The sequence below is a fragment of the Chrysemys picta genome, chromosome 3 (genome assembly GCF_011386835.1).
Source record: "Chrysemys picta bellii isolate R12L10 chromosome 3, ASM1138683v2, whole genome shotgun sequence".
Taxonomy (NCBI): domain Eukaryota; kingdom Metazoa; phylum Chordata; order Testudines; family Emydidae; genus Chrysemys; species Chrysemys picta.
This window is the reverse complement of record NC_088793.1, coordinates 94,427,920-94,449,339: the sequence shown is the minus strand read 5'-3', so window position 1 is coordinate 94,449,339 and position 21,420 is coordinate 94,427,920.

Genomic DNA, 21,420 nt, shown 5'->3' with positions numbered 1-21,420 from the left:
GAACTCTACAAACCATTAAACAAGGAGCTGGAAGAATTGCAGAGGCCACCTCCCTTAGTTACTGTGGCAGTAATAATTGGAGCTAAAACCACTGTGAAAGGAAACCAGAGAGGTCAAGAAGAAAGAGTAGAAGAAAGACCATATACCCCTCAATGGGTTAGGGCTTTGGGAACGTCTATGGGACCCTTAAATAAGAATATAGTGGTTGGTTGGTTATCCAAGACATCAAGGATGCCTGGGTTAACAAGGAGGGATCTCTCATCAGGCAGGTGTGACCAAGGTGAGAATCACGAGTAGTGAGGAATTGTGCCAGCATGAAGAAATGTGGGCTCAGTGTCCTGAAGGGAAAAGCCTTGAGCCAGCACTGGACAAGACCACACACTCCTTGGACTCACCAAATTATGAAATGTTTGATTTGTAAACAAGTTTAGAACCCAGCAAGGAAGGGATTGTAATGAAGGATTTTGCTTTTAGATGCTCTAAAAGACTTTGCAACCTTGAAGAGAAACTGAAAAAGGGGTTTAAATATTGTAAAAATTTCACTTCTCCCAATTGATATAATTATGGTGGTGACAATATCAGGACACTTTGACTTGCATAAAACAGCAGTTAGTTTTAAGATTAAGGCTTTAGATAAATAGTAATTAGTTATAGTTTAGAGTTAGAAATCCAAAATGGTGAACTCAATAATCCTCTATGAAAGACATTGGATTAGGGTATGGAAAATTCGGTCAACTAATAGGGAATGATTCAGCATTACTCCCAAGACCTCAAGGGGAGGAGCTAAGGCTAAATATGATGTTAGAGGAAGGCGCTCTACCCAAAATGGCATCAGGGGAGGAGCTTTGCTATCTAAAGATAGGATGATGTAAGAGGGGAGAGATAGAGAGAAATAGCAATTATGGTAATGTCTGGAAACTAATTGGTTAAGCCAGGCTAATTATCTGTGCTAATGAGCTGACCGTAAGAAAGCAACCAGCATATAAGGCCGACAGCTAGCATTGTCTATTGTATTCAATCAGTTGAAATCAGTAAATTTGACACTAAAAGTTCTCTACAAATAAATTAGGTCATCCGTGACTCAACTTGCTACAGTAACTGATATACATAACATTTCATAAATTACTTTAGAAAACAAGTTCATTATTTAGTGGATGTTCATTAGCCTCATCAACTGGGGATATCTACTGCATTTATCCTACAGTTTAGTTAACTAAAGTAGTTGCAGTTTTTTTTCTATATATATATATTTTTAAAGCTGGTGTTACGGGCACATCATTGGTTGATGCAATGGACCGGCATGGTGACTCTGGAAAATTTCAGTGCAGCATGTAAATACATTTTTAGTGTTCTGAGTAGGGAATGTCATGGTGTATAATAGACTGATTGCAAACACCAAACAGATTAACAAGATTTCTCTGTTTAAAGAGAATACAGGGACTATGTCTAGAATTTCATAGAAGGGGAGTGCCAAACAAATTATATCTTTAGTTCTTTCCTGCCATTTTCCCCTAAAAATTCCTATCCCCTCTTTCTTCCCCTGCCATCTTCCATCTTGCTCCCTCTGTCTAGCAGGATAAATATTTTTAGAATAGTTACCATCAGCTCTATCATGGGGTAACCTCCACTGACCATATTTAGCTGCCCTATTGCTGCTGACAGGATAATTCTAGCTTTATTTCCAGCAGTATGCCATGCTGTAATTAATTTCTAATTTGATGGTGTAATGAATGGCTTCCAGTCCTTCAAAGTTAAGTATCACTTAGAGGAGAAACAGCACATTTTGGCATATTTACATTTTCTTTGGTATCCTTACAATCTACTATCAATTTTACAACTGTCATAACTATAAAGGGAAGGGTAACAGCCCTCCTGTGTACAATACTATAAAATCCTTCCTGGCCAGAGACACCAAAATCTTTTTACCTGTAAAGGATTAAGCAGCTCAGGTAACCTGGCTGACACCTGACCCAAAGGACCAATAAGGGGACAAGATACTTTCAAATCTTAGTGGGGGAAAGGCTTTTGTTTGTGCTCTTTGTTTTGGGGGTTGTTCACTCTTGGGACTGAGAGGGACCAGACATCAATTCATGCTCTCCAAATCTTTCTGAACAAGTCTCTCATATTTCAAACTTGTAAGTAATAGCCAGGCAAGGCGTGTTAGTTTTGTCTTTGTTTTCTCAACTTGTAAATGTTCCTTTTACTAGAGGGTTTACCTCTGGTTGCTGTAACGTTGAACCTAAGGCTAGAGGGGGTTCCTCTGGGCTCTTTGAATCTGATTACCCTGTAAAGTTATTTTCCATCCTGATTTTACAGAGATGATTCTTACTTTTCTTTCTTTAATTAAAAGCCTTCTTTTTAAGAACCTGATTGATTTTTCCTTGTGTTAAGATCCAAGGGGATTGGATCTGGACTCACCAGGAATTGGTGGGGGAAAGGAGGGGGGATGGTTAAATTCTCGTGTTAAGATCCAAGGGTTTGGATCGGTGTTCAACAGGAAATTGGTGAAGAAGTTCTCTAGGCTACCCAGGGAAGGGAGTTAGCACTTGGGAGTGGTGGCAGCAAAACCAGATCTAAGCTGGTAGTTCAATTTAGGGGTTCACATGCAGGCCCCCATATCTGTACTCTAAAGTTCAGAGTGGGGAAGGAACCTTGACAACAGCATACACATAAGAATAGTGGAATCTGGCCTCCACCTTCAAATAATCAATAAAATACTGGTACTGTACTTAATGCCCCTTTATGGCTATGTTTTTGTTCTCCTCTTTTTTTTTATTAATGGAGATATCCCATCTCCTAGAACTGGAAGGGACCTTGAAAGGTCATCGAGTCCAGCCCCCTGCCTTCACTAGCAGGACCAAGTACTGATTTTGCCCCAGATCCCTAAGTGGCCCCCTCAAGGATTGAACTCACAACCCTGGGTTTAGTAGGCCAATGCTCAAACCACTGAGCTATCCCTCCCTCTAAAATTGCATATTTTGATTGTGAATTTTGGAAATGGTACATTGCTTTTTCCACGGTTACATGTAGAAGCCTGCTAGATGAGCCTTCATTCTCTGGATACCAACGATTATCCTCTTATTTCAATTTCCCTCCGTGTTCAGTTTTAGTCTGGTTTTCCAGGCTAACCTAGCTCCTAGTTTCAATCTGAAGAATATTGCCGCAAGAAAGAGATTTATTATAATTAATGCCCTCTTGAGGTGCTGGGGTTACTGTCATTAAGGTTTCGTTAAGAGAAAAACAGATGTCATATATTACTGGCTTTTGTTTTGTGGTAAGAACTAGATTGAAATTGGAATGTGAGAAATCAATGATACAATTAATGAACTCAATGCATTTTAAAATAACTTTGAAGTAGTCTATTCTCAAATTCATCTGAATTATTTTTGTTTTTAGAACACTGCATCACAGACTTGCAGCCAAACTGTCAACTTGCCCCCAACACAGTGAAACAAGCAACCTTTACTAATGTAATCACTTTAATTTTTGTGCTGATTATACAAAGCTTCTATCCATTAACTTCTTGGAAATGATTGTGCCAGATGGTCACTGCATTGGCCTAAAAGATTAAAATCTATTGTCCAGTGTAGAGGGCTTTGGGAAACAGGATTTTGCCATGTCCAATACAGGGAGCTTTTTCTGCTTGTACGTGATTTGAAATAGATTTTAGTTCACTGTGCAAAACTGTAGTTTTTAATTCACATTATGAAAGCTTTATCTTAGCAGATGATATGATATAAAAATGTAAAATTGAAATCAGGGCTCAGATAGTTCAGGAGAAACTTTAATACTCAAACAAATGGGAAAACATCCTGGAAACTAAATACTATTTTTAAATTCACCACAAAAATAAACTTGACATTTTAAATCTTTATCGAGATCTTCCATAAAATCTCTTATTTCTTTGCTGAATGTACAGCAGATAGCTGTTTTGACAGCAAAACCCTGTTCGCTACTTATGTTGACACCAAGGATGGAGTCTTGTGAATAACTATTAAAATTTTAAAATTACCCTATAAACAAAGACCACATAAAATACAAGCTCTGTTGGAGAAAAATCATGTTGATATAACTGATGTGAAAAGTGTGCTTATTTTTATGTTTTTTTTCCAAAAGGAGGATTAACTTCCCAATCTTTTTTATTTAATACAGAACATCCCTCATCCAAATCTGTCTTTATTGAAATTTCAGCTTTTAAATAGTTACTTCAGGGTTGCCATGATAAACATATGGGAAAAGTAGGAAACAGAAAATTATACTGTCCAAAACCCAGCAAATAAAACCTATATGCTATATCTCTTCTAATCTGAATTGTGAAATTCTAACTGGTGCCTGTTCCTATGCACACTCCAAAAGAGAAATCTAGCCCCATTCTGTGTTTTGCAGTGGACATGCTGCCCCAGCCTTTTCTGTAACTGCACCAACAAACACACTACTGGGAATATAAATCAAAATTGGACCAATTTACACAGGCTCTACTACTGAGAACTTTCTATACGTATAATCACCTCTTCACAGGTATAATTCAGTGAGATTTTACACAATTACATTTAAAAAGCAACTTATAGAAAAATCAAGTTTCATTTTGCCAGCAGCAAACCTAAATTGTTACAATTATATTAGGGCTGTCAAGCGATTTAAAAAATTAATCACGAGATTAAAAAAAATTAATTATTAATCACAGTTTTAATCACTTAAATAATAGCATGCCATTTATTTAATTTTTTTTATGTTTTCTACATTTTCAAATGTATTGATTACAATTACAACACAGAATACCAAATGTACAATGTTCGCTTTATATTTTTATTTCAAATATTTGCACTGTAAAAAAAACCAAAGTATTTCAATTCACCTTATACAAGTACTGTATTGCATTCTCTTTATCGTGAAAGTACAACTTACAAATGTTAATTTTTTTTACATAATTGCACTCAAAAATTACACAATGTAAAACTTTAGAGCAGTGTTTCTCAAACTTTTTATGCTGGCAACTCCATTTGGACTTAAAAAATCATGACCTGCCCACTAGAAAAAACTATGATCCCCTACTTTCAGCCTTGTGGGGCTCCAACCTTCAGCCCCCTTTGGGGCATGGGGCTGCAGCCTTCGGCCCTCCGCAGGACTCAATTCTTCAGTTCCCCTGCCACCTCCAGTGCTCCAGACTTCCACCCCACTTGGGATACAGGACTCTGGGCTCCAGCCCCTCTGCGGGTGTGGGGCTCAGGGCTCCAATCCCCACATTGCCTCTGGAGTGTGATTAATACATTTAAAAAATTAACATGTTACTTGTGCTGTGAATTTAATCCTTAATTGACAGCCCTAGTGCAAAGTGAAAGGTCATGGGGACTTATCAGTTGGAAGTGACAGAGGAGGAGTAAGACCTAGGTGTATTGGTTGATGACTGAGCTGCCCATGTGATGCAGCAGATGCAGCTGTGAAAAAGGCTAATTTAATCCCTTGGATGCATCAGGCAAGGGATTTCCGTAGAGATAGGGAAGTGTTATTACCATTGTACAAGGCACTGGTGAGACCTCATGTGGAATACTGAATGCAATTCTGGTCTCCCATGTTTGCAATTTAAATTGCTGAATTGCAAGTAATTTTATTTTAAATTACAAAAAATATTTAGTTTAGAGAACCAGGAAATGGTAGGCCAGCTCTTACTAATTGTTTCTTGTAATGCCAACTCAGGAATGTGGCTCCACTGTTTTAGTCACAGGGGTTTTCTTACACACCTTAGGGGATGCCCTGATTAAAATCAAGCAGAATTAACAACCATGGCTATCTTATTAAAGAAAGGAAAAGAAAACATTGAACAAAACAACACCAATGACAGCCCATGAAAGCTTATGCTCAAATAAATTTGTTAGTCTCTAAGGTGCCACAAGTACTCCTGTTCTTATTGCTTAACTGATTACTTCTGTTACAATCTCTGCTGTATGTCTCTCTGTGGAGAACTTCAGTAGAGATTACAATTTTGAGTAGACTGTCTCTGGAGGTATTCTTTGTTGGACAAGTTAAGACCAAAGTATATTGTTTCCCAAATTTATTGTGAGCCCAGCTTATTATTTTGTTCAATACTTAAGATGTTTTTGGGCAAATAATTTAAGGGCAGGTGAAACCCATCTAGTTATTAGTAACCAGTTCAGAATTGGGCAATGTAAACAATCTTAACTAGATCCTATGAAAATGAAGAAAACATTTTGATCAGTTACTTAGAAGAAAGAAGCCATTTAAAGGGCTGTCTTGTGATAGGCCAGTCACTAACATTAAGACTCTTGAATCCAATTAAATCACACTGTTTCTTTGTTTACCAAAGTTTACCCCCCATCTCCTCTGCAGAAACGCATGATCTAACTATGTGGTGATTAACAAGAGAAACAGTTAATGTTTTAATCTACAATAATATTTCCATATCTCAATAAATTATTACAAGTGGTTTCAGAGTAGCAGCCGTGTTAGTCTGTATCCGCAAAAAGAACAGGAGTACTTGTGGCACCTTAGAGACTAACAAATTTATTAGAGCATAAGCTTTCACTTCTTCGGATGCATATAGAGTGGAATAAATATTGAGGAGATATATATACACACATACAGAGAGCATAAACAGGTGGGAGTTGTCTTACCAACTCTGAGAGGCCAATTAAGTAAGAGGAAAAAAAACACTTTTGAAGTGATAATCAAGATAGCCCAGTACAGACAGTTTGATAAGAAGTGTGAGAATACTTACAAGGGGAGATGATTCAATGTCTGTAATGGCTCGGCCATTCCTGGGAATGTTTAGATTCAAAATTGGTCACTGTCAACTTTTCACTGGCTCCATACTGTTGGAGGCTAGCTTAGGTGACACCTTCAGCTTCTGAATATGGAGTCTGTTTAATGAATATGCAACACTTCTAATTTCCTTTGTTCTTCTTGTGGTGGAAAAATCCCAAATAACATTTTAAAGTTAGAGTTTAATTTTTTTTATTTTTATTCAATTCTTTTTCTGAGATATTCCTTCAATTTATTAGAGTTCCAGGAAATAAAATTCAGTTTTCAGAAAGTCAAATGCGCCTGTTCTTTATGTAACCCTTCTGCCAGGTGGAGCCGACAGCAACCAGGGCTGCTGGGTTCAATATCTAGGGGTTCCTTCCCATCCATACAACACACGACCACTTCAGCCCCCACCCAGTAACCTGGGAAAATTACACACCACCCCTGGGTGCCTCTGAGAAGCAATACTTCCCCACTCACAAGCACAGAATCTGAGTGTAGAAAATAAACTTTTAATAAAAGGAGAGAAGTAACTCAGAATTAGTTTGGAAAAACACCTCAAACAGGGTTCATAAACATAAATTATGAGCAAAAGACCACCCTCATGTAAGTTGGGCTGTGTCCTTTTCCCCTCAGGTTCTTAAGTCCAGCAACCCAAAAGTCCCTTTCACATGCCCTATACTTCTCTGCACCACACTCATGGTTGTGGTTCTTGGTCAGTGCAGACCCAGGGTTCAGAGATGCGTATGCAGAATTCAACTTCCACCCTGGGTGGAGGGGAGGGTTAAGAGGCACCTTACTTGCTCCACTACTGGGACGTTCGCTCGCTTCCCCTCTCTGCTAGCTACCCGATCGCTGCACCTCTCTGCCAGACTCCCTGCTGGCCAGTCACTGGCTGCTCCCACCGGCCGCCTGCTCACCATTCCTGTCATGCCTCTCTGCCAGCCGCCCCACTGGCTACTCACCACCTACTTGTTCACCAGCTATCAGTTACCTTCTGCCACCTGCCTCTCTACATGCAGAGGTCACAGCAATTTTCAGCTTGTTGAAGGCTGGACAGAAACACTGCCCCATTTCAAGTGATTTCAGCTCTTAATGATTGTTTAGCTCTTAGCAGGAAGGGTAGAAATACATTCTTACCACAAGAGGTTTCAGCTTTTCAATGAACATTTAAAATAATAAAGAGGCTCCTAAGAAAGCCTATTTAACTCTTCCTTTGAACTGGGGGGGGGGGGAGAAAGAAAGGTTAAACCAGTCCAGGAAGGACCCTTGGGGGATAGCTCACACCTCCTGGCTAAGACACCTGTCGCTCACCCCCTCTTACTTTCACAGGGCTCTGGCATTTGAGCCCCTGCTTAACGAGGTTCTTTCAGCTGAGGGTGACCCCATCATTTGGGACAGGTTAAGCACAGTCCTGCTTCCCTGTATTCCTGCAATAATTACAACATTGGTAACAGCATTTCACTACCCCTGCATTCAGTACTAAAGTGATTTGTAACCCAACACCAGCCAAAGTTGATTACTTTGAGCAAAAAACTACTCTCCCTGCTGGATATCTAAGCAGAGCAGGAGCAAACTGTATTTACATAAACACCCTTTCCAAAGTCTCTACCCTTTCCAGCTAGCTGTCAGGGAAGAATTCATTCAGACCCTGCATACATTTACATAAAAGTGTTTTAATGCTCAGAACAGTCTTTTCAAATTAAATACCTCTTAAAGTCTGAAATGGCAGTGATCCATGAAAAACTCTTTGGTCAGAGTGGTTTTCATCAGCAATTCAGAAAAAAAACAGCCTTTAAAAAAATCAATCAACCACAGTCACTTTTGACTCTGTTTTCACAACACACAAAAGCTGTAATGTAAATGTGGCAGACTTATAGAGCTAGAGTAACCCTGATTATCTGACTTTTCATTATCCAGCTGCCCATATTAATGAAATAACCGGCACACACAGGTCCAGAAGTGGGTGATCTCTCCAGTGGCTACTAGATGGCACTACAGCCTCACACTTTCCCATTCTCTAGCTTATCTGATTTTTTGATTATCTGATCTGGCCCTGGTCCCAGTTGGATCAGATTAACAGGGTTCTGCTGTATAATACATGATGGTTGATAAAGAGTAGAAACTTTTCTTCCCCATAACAGTGCTCTACAGCCAAAATGCTTCTGAAATAAATGTAGTCAAACTTTACTAATTCTGGGTCACTGAGAACAAAAACGATGCTTAAAATTGTTGATTGGCTCTAGTTTTCAAGATATGCTATTGGGTCAGTATATACAACCCTTGACTTGGGAATGGCGGAGGATAAGTGAGTTATAAAGGGAAGGGATCTCAATTTAAACCAGAAATGACTAAAATACATCGTTGACTGGATCTATGAATAAATCTATGACTGGGTTTGGACAGTACTTGCTTTTTAGGCAAAACAATGAATGATACAATCTGAAGCTGGTATTGCGTCATATATGGTATGAATTGCATCATGTTATTCCTAGAAGTCATGGATGATGCAATCATAACGAAGCTTACATCACTCTGCTGAACAAATTGCCTGAGATCAGCTCTAGAAATCATACAGTGTCATGCTCTCTTATTTGTCAGTGTTTGATTTTGCAAAGGGACACGTTTCTGTTTAGCCAAAGTGAGCAGAGATGCCTCGTGTGAACAGTGCAGATAACTTCTGCTATGTTTGTGGTGAAGTGACTTTTGCATCACAAAAGCGCAGTATAACCACTATGGTTAAGAAAACTTATCACCTTTATTTTGGCTGCAAAATTGGAGATCAGGACAAGAGGTGGGCCCTACATATATGCTGCAACACTTGTGCAACAAATCTTCGCCAGTGGTTGAACACGAAAAGGAAATCTATGCCTTTTGCAGTGCCAATGATTTGGAGAGAGCCAACAGATCATACCAGCAATTGTTACTTCTGCATGGTGCCACCAGTTGGGAAAGGTGTGTCAAAGAAGAAAAAGTGGACTGTGCATTATCCAAACATTCCATCAGCTATACGCCCAGTACCCCACGGAGAAGGACTGCCAGTTCCTGATGCACCAGAATCATTCTCACTTGAGTCAGACGAGGAAGAGGATGAAACTTCTGGGTCTGAACCATCAATGTCACAGGACCCACATTTTCTCCCATCCTCCTCTGAACCACACCTCATAACACAAGGTGAACTGAATGACCTTGTCAGGGATTTGGAACTACCCAAGAGTGCAGCAGAGCTGTTGGGCTCCAGACTACAGCAGTGGAATCTCCTGGCAGGTGATGTTAGGGTTTCCATGTTCCGTGACCGTCAAAAGGATCTTGTCCCATTCTTCTTCATGGAAGGTGATCTTGTAGCCTGCAACAATATCGATGGTGTGATGGCAGCCCTCAACATCGTTCACGATCCAGATGAGTGGAGACTGTTCATTGATTCATCGAAGACGAGTCTTAAAGCTGTTTTACTGCATAATGGCAATGTTTTGCCATCAATTCCAGTTGGTCATGCAGTCCATGTGAAGGAAACCTATGACAACATGAAACAACTTTTGAGGTGCATAAACTATGACCAACATCAGTGGCAGCTTTGTGGCGATTTGAAGGTTGTTGCTCTCTTGCATGGTCATCAGACTGGATACACAAAGTACTGCTGTTTTCTCTGCGAATGGGATAGTCGTGCAAGAGATTCCCAATACATCAAGAAAGATTGGCCACTCCGACAGTCATTGGAGCCTGGGAGGAAAAGTGTTCAGCATCCACCACTTGTTGAATCAAGGAAGATTTTGTTACCACCCTTACACATCAAGCTGGGTCTGATGAAGAACTTTGTCAAGGCCAGTGACAAAACACAAGCAGCTTTCAAGTACCTCCGTGGAAAATTTCCAAGGTTAAGTGAAGCTAAGATAAAGGAAGGTGTCTTTGTTGGTCCTCAGATTCGTGAACTTCTTCGAGATGATGCATTTGACCATGCACTGCGTGGCAAGGAAAAAACGGCATGGAAAGCCTTCCAGTTAGTGGCAATAAATTTTCTCGGAAACAACAAGGCAGACAACTACAGGTTGTTGGTGGAAAACCTCCTCAAGGCATACAAAAGCCTTGGTTGCAACATGTCACTAAAGATACATTTTTTGCACTCTCATCTAGATTTTTTTCCACCAAACTGCGGAGCAGTGAGCGACGAGCATGGCGAGCGATTTCACCAGGACATTGCAACAATGGAGAAATGCTATCAGGGCAAATGGAGCCCATCAATGCTTGCAGACTATTGCTGGACAGTGACAAGAGATGCTCCATTTAATGAATACAAGAGACAAGCCAAGAAGCACCGAGTAGACACTGAATAGGACTAAACTATGTACATAATAGTTTTTTGCCTTTTGTGTCATAATAAATTTTATTTATATAACCCTTTTGCTGATTTTTAAAGTGTTATATAAACAGGACAGGTGACATATTATCATGTAAAGCAACCATAAACACATGAAAAGACCTAGGTTTACAATTTATGATTAAAACTCTATTATCTACAAAATATAGATAGACATAAAATGTAAAAACTTAAATATCTTAGAAACAGTAGCCAATCAGTTGTTTTAATTGTCATATTTGAATTCAGTACATCAAAATACATAATAAATAGCACATTTTATCTCTGAAGCAGACGACTTCTCAAAAATTGTAGACCAGTGTAATGAAACAGTTAGCATATCTCAGCACCAGACTTACTTTTGGGATTTCAAAGTGTCAGCTTTGGTAACTGAAATTTGGCCACCTGCAAGATTATATAGAATAACCCCTTTCCTCACCTCACCCTCTCCATTTTATAGAGAGTTAAACTAGCAACCAAAAATTACATTAGGCTAAGAACTGCTGTACTGAACTGTCTTGAGCTAGTGAAAGGACTCATGACGTTATCCTTTTACTAGTTTTTCTGTTAAGATAAAGTCTTCCACAGTAAACAAGACTGAATTTCTAATGCAAAAAAAAATTGAGGAAAAACCCCCAGATAAAAGACCCCATCCATCTCCCTTTACCTGCTCACATCTGCATTTGGATATCTCCAACTTTCTCTAAATCAACCTTCTGATCAAAAGCTCAGAAGGAAAGTTGGGCTTTTCAGCATGCCCCAAAACAAATCAAGGCTCCATCCCCACTCAGGAAAATGACAGTGCTCCAGACCAGCCTCCAGCACCACAGACACACAGCGGAGCAGCAGCTAGAGTGCCGTTCAGGGGTCAGACTCTTCTTGATCCCTTATAAAAACTCTGCTGCCACTACAAAATGAGGTGGGGTAGCCATCTTTGATGAGGGTGGAAGTGTTTCTCAACATACATTACCATTCCCGTTTCCCTTAGTAAGGATGGCGGACAAGTGGGTGAATAGAGAGTCACATGACCTGGTCTCATGGTCTCCCTCTGGCCGCACAAGCGGGCTGGGACTGGGAGCCAAGGTGTGTGTTGGTCCTGTTCTGGGCAGAATAGTGGCCTGCGCCTAGCAGTGGCTAGCAGCAAATGGCCTGACATATTTAAAGAATTCTTTGTTGTTGTTCTTAACTCTACTGGCCATAATTTTTGCATTGATACCTTTAGCTTTCCTTATTAATAGTCTGCATTTCATGACTGCTAATGTATAGTCATTGCTATTAACTTTCCCTTTTTTCCATATATATAATTGTTGCTTTCTTTTCTTTTCTTAACCAGGATGGATTTTTAACTGACTAAGGCTTTTTTTGATTGCAGAATTGTGATTTTTGGACATCTATAGTAATGTTTTCTTAACCAACTACCAATTATCATATGTATTGTTTGGTTGTCTTATACCCAGAAGCTTGAAGGTCCAGTATATGCTCATTATATATTTTTATCCCATATAGTGTAAATCTGGATGTTTTCATTATCCACATACATGCCCAATCTTTTTTTGAATCCTGCAAAGCTCTTGGACCCAGTGATATATTCTGGCAGTGAGTTCCATAGTCTTTACTTTGCATAATGCATAACAGACCTATCAGTTTTAAATGTGTTGCCTTTCAATTTCAATGCATGTACTTATTCATATATCATGAGAGAAAGTAAACCCTGTGCCAACAAACATACCTTCTCTGTATCATTCATTATTCTGGGTAAATCTTATATCCCCTCTCATTTACCTCTTTTCTGAATTAAGCAGTCCCAATCTTTTCAACCTCTATTTTTATAGACATTTCTCCAGACCACTGTCATTCTGTTGCCTAAATCTGGACCCTTCTTATTTTTGAAATAGCTCTTTAGATGGGGTCACCAGAACTAAATCTAGTGTTCTAGGTGAGGGTGTAACATGGACCAATTTATAAAACTCAACACAACCTTAACTGTGAAGTCACAGTAAGCCCTCTATAAAGGCAAAATATTTTTTCCTGAGTGTTTAATGTTACTTCTGGAAGCTGAAGCTAGACTAATTCAAACTGGAAATAAGGTGCAGATTTTTAGCCATGAGGGTAATTAACCATTGGAGCATCCCTGGCAATGCTTAAATCAGGATTGGATGTTTTATTAAAAGATATGCTCCGGTTCAAACTGGAATTAATTCAGAGAAGTTCTATGGCCTGTGCTATGCAGGATGTCAGACTATTTAATCACAGTGGTCCCTTCTGGCTTAATAATCTATGGCACTATGAAACTAATTTAGAACTCATTAAGATGTGTGAGTAGTTCATATTATTTCTTCAGCTGAGTATTATTTTTCATTGGTCAACAATGAATTTAACCTGCCATCATACCGCCTATTCACCTAGCTTTGTTAGGGCGTGTGTAATGATCGGGCCTATACATTTACCCTAATTGTAAGCTCAATTGTAAGAAGTGAGTGAAAGTTCATAAAATGTCACAACAACCTGTAATAATAAATATTGATAGGAAAAGGTGCAAAAGCAAGACAGAAAAGCTGAATTAGTACAAACAAGAAGGCCTATTGATCTAAGTCAAGGCCTGTGTTCAGAACATATCTGGTAAACAAGAGAAGCATGGAACCAGAAATGGATGGATCTTAACTGGTGTATTGGATTTTGCCCGTTACCCCATTTTGAAAAGACTGTTGAGGGGAAATTGGGAAGCGAATCCAATAAGTTTTGATTGGAAGCAGAAGCTGTTTCTCCGCAATTGCTGCAGGGACCATCATCATGGCTGCCACCCCCCACTGTTCCCTGGTACCCTAGAATCCACTATGACACCATTGGGCCTTCATCCTGAGAGGTGTCCTGACCAGACCAAACCAAAGAGAGGGACCCATATGACATTGCCACTTCTGCCAGCTCTGGCTAAGAACCAAGCACCACCTGGGATGTGAGACTTTGTTGTTCCCTGCTGCTCCAATCCCCATGTGTCCTTTTCCTTCCCTGCCTTATTTCTTCTGTTTAATAAGAGTCTGGTTTATCTGGCCACGACTGTATATTTTGCAACACTTCTGTAAGCCTGTGATGAGAAAGGCAGCTGAAAACAATGCCCAAAACAGCTTGATGCTTGTCTAAGTTGTCAGGTCTTTGAGTGACTAGTATAACCATATGCCTTGCTTGCAGGAAACACACGGGGTTAACACCAGAAACAGGAATTGCATTTTCTATTTTCGCTGTTCTTTTCTTTTTCTTCTTGTGTGGGTTTGTCTTGTTTTGTCTTCTAGGAAATGGGATCACACTTTAACAACAACTCCTGCCCAGCTCACCTAACTTATTTTCTTTTCTGCAAAAAGGGCAGTTATTGCCATCTCTAATACTAGATAAAAATCAATCAAGAGTTTTTAAAAAAATAAACACTCTACAGCTAAAGGGAACAAGGAATGTTGTTAAAATGAAAGCCTTAATACTTTACACTTCAAAAGCTTTAACTGTTTTTCTTTCTTTTTCTGTATCTGTAATAAAAGGCTAAATTAATTTGAATAGTGTGTTTGTCATAGTACTAAGGAGGCTAAAAATCTCTGTATACCAAACTTATCTTTTACTGAACCAACTTCTGTCAGTGAGAGAGACAAATTTTTGAGCTTACACAGAGCTCTTCTTTCTCTCATGACTACTTAGTTTCCTTAACAGTCTTTCTGGAGGAACTTTCTATCTATCTTAGGATGCTTATATGTCTCCTATTACTGTAGTAGCTGGGCACCTCCCAGTCTTTAATATTTATTCCCCACAATACCCTTGCGAGTTAGGAAAGTGCAATTAACAGACTAGAGACTGCTCTAAATGGAAGGGGGACTGGTTTAAGGAAAGAAGTCAGAGGCTGCCTGTAAGTAGGAGCAGCAGCCTGGGAGTCAGCTGGGGAGGGAAGGCCAGACAGCAAGTAGTAGGGGTACAGCCAGAATTTTCCTAAGGAGGGGACCAAGTTTACCTGCCAAGGAGCAGATGTCACAGCATGTGCTACATTCCCAAATTTCTCACGGGTGGGATCCCACTTTATGCGTGTGTTGCATTCTGAGAGGCACGCACAAATGCATGGGATTCCCATCGCTTGTGTCCTCATCAAGCTGCCCTCTCTCCTTCTGAAGCAGGCCTGGAAGTGGAACGGATGGAGGAGGCAGCATTAGGAGGAGATGGTGGCTTGGGAAGTACTGAGGACACCTGGGATCTCTTCCCTCCCACTGGAGAGATTGGACAGGACCTCTCCTCCTCATCCCCCAAGAGACTACTATCGTTTGCTAGCAAAGGTGCTTGGGGCTGGGCTCCCTTGTCTCGCCCCTTCATTGAGGAGCTGCCCCATAGCGTGGGAGAACTGGACCTGGAAAACTGGGAACTAGTCAGAGACATGCTGTGGCTGGTAGGGGCCAGATGTAGCTAAAAGATACAGGGCTGTGAGGGAGGTATAGTCTGTTTTGAGAAATGTTTTGTTTGTTTTTCCATGTAGAGTGAAGATAAGTGGGTATTAGGTTAGGTAAAATTAGTTAGGAAAATGTTTGCTAGATGGGCTAGGATAGTAAATAGGATAGTGGCTGGGTCTGTGATTAAATGTGCTTTGGTATCCTGGGATCAGATATTTTAGAATAGGTGTGCCTGCAATTAGGTTTCTGTTTACTCTGTGGTAACTTGGAACTAATGTCTGCTGCAGGGTTCCTGGATTGTGCAGCAGACTGGAAATTCTGAAGTAGTAACTTAATTTAAAATGTTAGATTGTTTTTAATTAAATGACATAATATGAAAAGAATAATGCAATCATTCCAAAGGGTCCTGAATTGTTTATTTTTAATATTAAATTTATTTTGTGCTTGTTGGAATAATTATGCAGGGCATTATCATGACCCTAATTTAACAATAAATTCCTTTATTAAATCCAAAAGCCAAATAGTATTTATACAATTGCTCTAAACATGCCTAAAAAGCCTAAATAATAAGCAATTTACTACATCCAAATAGTAACAAAACATTTATAAACATTGGCTCAAGATACTTACAAACAGGCTAAACTCAGGGTGCTTAGATCCATATTGGTTAGCTCTACCATGGTGAGGCAGATATTAGCAATGAACCTTTTAAGCATTTATTTTGTATACACTTTAACAAACAGGTGATGTCATTGCCAATTACTAACTTCAGCTAAAAAACAATTTGACACAATTCACCCTTATTTCCAGTCTTGATCCAGATAAGATTTACAATCTCCTTTCTACCCAAAGCCTTTTTTCCTTATCTCTTCTTGTATACAAGAAGGTATTAAGACAGAATCTCTTTGTCTTATTTAAAACCATCTGCAGTCACCCCTATTGGTCAGATGCCTTCATTTTAGAAACCCTCCCTTATTTCCTTAGTTATTCTTTGAAGCAGACATTCTCCCTACTTCATTCTTTGTGGCATTATAAGTCACTATTTTCAAGGCTTTTCTTTACAACACATATTTCCTTAGCCAGACATACGTTAACCCTAAGTCTTTAATTTCATATTTATCTTACAGTTCTGTCACTACATTTTCACTTTTCAATATTCCATAGATATTTGTCATGACAATGCATAATTTCACTGTAGAAGTTGTCGGAGGATGAAGGTAGAGATTTTGTCAGCTGTATTGGGACAGGTGGGGTTTTTATGACAAGCGGAGACATAACTAATTAAGTGGGTGTTTCTTGATAAAATAATCAGCAGTAATATAGATAAAAGTGTTGGCATTTACATTGTCTTGCTTAGGCTTCTGACTTAACCTGTTGAGGTGAATGGAGCAGTTTGCTCTCAGAATGTAATGCTTCAGATTGTCTGCAGACTCAGTAAGACAACACTGCATCCTTTACAGTTGTTTTGTTTTCAGGATGTTCTTTGCAACCATGAAGTCTAGAAATAAATATTTTTAAAAATGGAAGTTTAGATTCTGGAACACAATTCTGCTGTGGGTTCCACAGCAAATTCCAAAGCCAAAAATCATCACATAATAAATGGGGAACTGCTGATTATGCCTAGTTAGGGAGTTAACTACCTGATGGATGTTGCTATCTAGTTAAATAGTAGTGAAAGAATGCAATGACACTGGCTCAGAAGAAGTAGTTCCCTCCCTACACATAGAAACAAACACCTGGATAGCATAGGAGTGTGGTGGTAGCATTTTCTTAAAAAATCTGCTGTTATTGAATGCCAATTGAGTAGGGCAGCTGCATAATTCAAAAGGACTCTCTCATTAACTGAATGGGTGAGAACCACCAGCAACTGTTTGTATTAAAGCCCCTAAGCTGAAGAAAGAATATTCTGCTGAGCTGTGCTGGCTTGAAGAGGTCTGCCACAAGTATTTTTTTTGTCTCTGCATTAACACGACATGTGCAACAGTAAGTATTTGACCCCTTGTTCTTATGCTAATAGGTGGTTGGCTACAGCATGGTTATCACCATATGGATCTGTGTTGTGACATCCAGCCAGTTGCCCATTTTCAGGATGGCTAGGGAGACTTGATAGTTCCCCCACATTTTTTTGTAGTGTCAGCTCAAATTAATTGTCTGAATGGGTATTCACCTGTCAAAAGGCATATGGGCTAGAATGAGAGAGAGAGAGCGTAAAGGAGGCTTGAGAAGAAAATTCCAGCTAGAGGTTTTAGGGATGGAATTAGGTCAATTTTTTGTCAATCTTTCCTTACAATGGCAGCTGAGCTTCACTGTTCTTTTGGTTGATGGAATCTTGAGCAGAACTCTGGAGAGAAACATCTTAACTAGTTGAGGTTAGTGTGGATAATGTAATTTTCAACGACACAATATTGGACACACATCTTAGAAGTCACACGTTCACTAAGGAGCATAACTCTTACTACAGATCAAATTTCATTTTTAATAGCAAAGTATTTAAATTACTAACAGTTTTAGACTAGTAATTATTAATATGATAAAGTGATGCAATAATAAAAGGCAAACGTATTTTAATTGAGGGAGTCTTCATAGTTAATATGGTATTTAATCTTACTAAAATGGAATATTGTGAATGTCCGGTTCGATTTCCTAGAAAAGCCTGAAAGAGCTATTTTAAATAGGAAATCAATATACATGCTTAAAAATTATTTAGAAGGTATTGATGTTGCTATCTTTGCTCTGTGTCTCATCTTACCTTGTTGAGGGGAAGTCTCCCTTTGCCCACTGTAGTTATATATCTGAAATGAAGAACTTTTTGTTTTCTTACAATTGACTTTCTATCAGTAGGATTTCTGTTTTTTTTATGCAAAAGGAAGTGTATTGTATTGCAATTAAAAAATACCTGTTTGAAGCTGTTGGTGCACTTTTATATCAGAAGGATCCTCCAAACCCCACATGCTAAAGTGGAGCCTGATTATAATTATTAAAATTAAAAAGATATAATGTATGACAACTTACAAATTTATTTCTTCAGTAGGTAAAATAAAAGTCTGGTTTTAATATTTGCCTCTAGATGGTGCTAGAGTTATTCCAGTGTCCAAAATCATAGTTGTAAGTAATGCTTCAAATGATGATAAAAACATTCTGCTTGTAGTTTTTGAATACAGTGAGACAGGTTTATTCAACATACCTTATGTTGATGGTTTGTATACAAGAAGGCCTCATGACTATAATTTCCATTGAGTGAACCAGCCCAAAATCTATGTTCACATAACACTTAAAGTTTTGATTTAAACGAACAGGAGCCAGTATGTTACAATTAGGGCTAAAACGCTATGCTTAAGGAAATGTTGAATATAAGGATTGTGGCACATGTTGGATGTAATCTACCCACTAGCTGGAGCTCCCTCTTTCCAAGCCATTAGTCTATCATATAAAAATGCATAAAGCTTATTTTTATAATAGAATTGTGCAAAAAATATTTCACATATGTAAACCATGTTGTATGTGATGTGCCTGTTTCTGTACTATTATCTATGCAAAGCATTTATGCTTACCTGGTGTTTCCCTGATGCCCTCCTGGAAACAAGATGTTTTCTCTTAAGAGGTTATCCTGGTCAGCAAAACAAACCAGAATTTATTGTATTAAAATAACTTTGTGTATAGATTTCAGAGTAGCAGCCGTGTTAATCTGTATCCGCAAAAAGAACAGGAGTACTTGTGGCACCTTAGAGACTAACAAATTTATTAGAGCATAAGCTTTCGTGGACTACAGCCCACTTCTTCGGATGCATATAGCTGCATCCGAAGAAGTGGGCTGTAGTCCACGAAAGCTTATGCTCTAATAAATTTGTTAGTCTCTAAGGTGCCACAAGTACTCCTGTTCTTTTTGTGTATAGATGTTAGTACAGAGTTGGCGAAATGGCATTGTTTCATATCAGGTGTGAAACGGTGTTTTCTACTTGTTGTTATACAGTTACCAGTAACTGTTGTTTACTTTATCCACTCTGCTTTTAAATAGTATGCCATATAGGACTTTTGATATATTCCAGGAAGGGTTCCCCTCCTTGCCCAACCCTCCTTCATTTTGGGCACCAATGGGCACTGCTGCTCACGGTTGATCAGTATTGGCTTTCAGATATGGAAAAATCTTAACTCAGCTCTCCTCTGGGCCATTGTTTCTGACTAGAACATTTCTGTCTTGCAGGATAGAGACGTCCATCTGAGGTTAGGCCCAGAGGGTGGGCTGCTCTGTCACCTGGTAGAGATATTCTGTATGGATCACATCTGTTGCCATTCAAGTCTCATCTGTGGTAATATACAGGACTTGCATACACACAGTGACCGTGGGTGAAATCCTGGTCCTATTGGAGACAATGGCAAAACTCCCAGGATTGCATCCACTGAATTCAGCTGAAGATCTCTACTTCAGGGGAAAACTGCAAATTTTCTGTTGAAGGGACCAGATACAAAAATGGATTTAACCACTTAGAGTCATTTTGTCCTGTTTTAGCAGAATAGAAAGTTAATACAAGTCACTATCATTAAACATAGAATATCAGGGTTTGGAAGGGACCTCAGGAGGTCATCTAATCCACCCCCCTGCGGACCAATCCCCAGACAGATTTTTACCCCAGTTCCCTAAATGGCCCCCTCAAGGATTGAGCTCACAACCCTGGGTTTAGTAGGCCAATGCTCAAACCACTGAGCTATCCCTCCCAGAACTAGTTTATTGCTGTCTGGTGAGGGTTAGTTACTTAATCTTTCTCCTTCCCCACACCTCTGTGTCTGATTTACTGCCCAGTGTCCCTAATGCAAACTGTCCTAGGGTATGCAATCTGTAGTTCATAATATGTCTGTTGTCCCTTACGGCTCAAACCTGTGAGATGCTGTGCATCAATGGGAATTGAGGATGTGCAGTGCCTCCGTGGATTGATTGATTAATTTGCAAGGCAAGTCGGACATGTGCGGGAAACATGGATTCTGGTCTGGTGAGCTAACCACATAGGTCACCCAGATTACCCATGGTTTATGGGTAATTAACTTGCTAATTATTCACAGATCATTTTGCCATGTGGTGGTTTTCTGAAATGTCAGGAATTATTGAAGCTGAAAGAAACATTGTGTTTTTTTTTTTTTTTTTTTTTTTTTTTTAACTGTACCTCACTTTGTCAGATCACAGCCTATCCCAGCATGATGTTTTTGTATGTACGAGATAAAAGCCAAAAAACCCTAAGCCGCCCTTCCTTCCACTTGGATGCCACCTGTCATCTCAAAAAACGAGAGAGACCCCACCAAATGAAGTAAAAAATCAGTAGTATGCTTTTGAGACTGAGATACTTTTTCTTGATTTAGGTTTTAGTACCAGAATAAATTTTAGATGAGATTAAAACTGGGATCCTGATTACTTCTGGTCTTTAAAGATCCCATAGCATTTTTTTGCAAAAGTAAGGGAGTCTTCACATGCTATTTCATTATTATTATTTATTTATATTTTGGCTCACATAGTTGTATCCCTCTTTTACATAGTGAAACTTGTTTCCCTATCATCAAAGTTCTGTGGTTGCATCTTGTTATACCAATAGAATAAAAACCAGCAGGATCTTATTAAGAGGGATAAGGCAAAGATGCCACATTTATTGTAAATATACTGATAAAGCAAAAGATAAAAGTAAACAACGTTGTTTGACTACTTATTTCTTATACATACACACATACATATATATATATATATATATATATAGAGAGAGAGAGAGAGAGATTCATTCACACAATCATTCATTCAAGTTCTGTATAGGTGTTATAGTTACCAGCCTAGAAGTTGCTCATGCCAACTTACTGGCCAGGTATCTTGGTCATGAGGATGGAGCCGAGTCTGTGTCAGGTGCACCTGATGCT